Consider the following 1,183-nt stretch of genomic DNA (forward strand, 5'->3'; position numbering starts at 1 on the left):
CATCATGCACCCTCCATAATCTTCAGCATATCAAAACTCTGCTGCCCGTATCCTAACTCACACGATGTCCCATTCACCAATCCTCCTGCTACTAAAGAAAGAACTCGCATTTATATAGCGCCTTGCATTACCGCAGGATGGCCCAAAGCATTTTTGAACTGTAGCCACTGTTGTAATGTAGGAACCGCCGCAGCCAATTTGCTCACAGCAAGGTCCCACAAACCGTAATGGTGTATTGGGCAGATAATCTGTATTAGTGATGTTGGTTAAGGGGTAAATATTGACCAGGACACCTCGGAGAACTCCCCTCAAGTTCTTCGAAATAGCGTCATGCGATCTTTTACATCCACCTGAGATGGCAGGCGGAGCAACGTTTTAATCAGTAATGCAAGTCCCTCAGTACTGCAAGCCTAGATTTTGTGCCCCATTAACTACGTTATTTCAGCGACTGTGCCTAATCAGTTCAGTGATGAGTTCAAAACCGAAAAAGGAGGGGAAGAGCAACAGATAGCAGTACGAGCTCGGCTGAGGTAGCAAAGACTTACACTCTCGCTGGAGAGAAGCACCTTTAAATATAAAATAATTAGCGGATAAATATTGCTACTTTTGAGCTGTAGAAACACGAACCACTCAGAACGCATTTCCTTCTTCCACTTCTCGCACACTGAGAGAAGGGAACGGTCATCAATGGCCACAAGCGCTGGTATAAAACAACACTTGCAACCCGCTTCACGCTCAGAAGGAAAAGCTCCATCTCCTCCTCGTGGTTAGTGAGACCAAACACTTTAGAACACATTTCTCAAGTTCAAAAACTATAGAAATGATCCCTAAAAGTATAGTCTTACTGAAAGGTTGCCGCAACACCGCTCTCCACCCTCAGCGAGCCCCCTTTAACACAGGCTGAGCGCGGACCAATTCTTCCACCATTCATTGCACCCGGCAGGGAATCGAATAAAAACGCAATTAATCTTCGCTTCACCTTTTGTAAACTTATAATTCTGTGAAAAAAAAGCGTTTCTGTCGTGCAGCCATGACTCAGTAGGCACTAATTTGCATAATGTAGATACCAGCCTCCAGCAACTGTCCTGATCATAAGAACATAAGAATGTAAGAAATAGGAGCAGGAGTCGGCCATACAGCCCCTTGAGACGGCTCCGCCCTTCAATCAGATCATGGCTGATCT

The 1,183-nt window shown here is 45.3% G+C and overlaps 1 non-coding gene across 1 annotated transcript; it reads right to left on the minus strand.

The window, feature by feature from the left end:
- Positions 1 to 625: 625 nt before the first annotated feature.
- LOC137314037 (small nucleolar RNA U3) lies at positions 626 to 843 on the minus strand. Its single transcript, XR_010961174.1, has one exon. It is a non-coding gene; the product is annotated as a small nucleolar RNA U3 (small nucleolar RNA).
- Between the last annotated feature and the right edge of the window lie 340 nt (positions 844 to 1,183).

Source organism: Heptranchias perlo, unplaced genomic scaffold, assembly GCF_035084215.1.
Source record: "Heptranchias perlo isolate sHepPer1 unplaced genomic scaffold, sHepPer1.hap1 HAP1_SCAFFOLD_50, whole genome shotgun sequence".
NCBI classification, from domain to species: Eukaryota; Metazoa; Chordata; class Chondrichthyes; order Hexanchiformes; family Hexanchidae; genus Heptranchias; species Heptranchias perlo.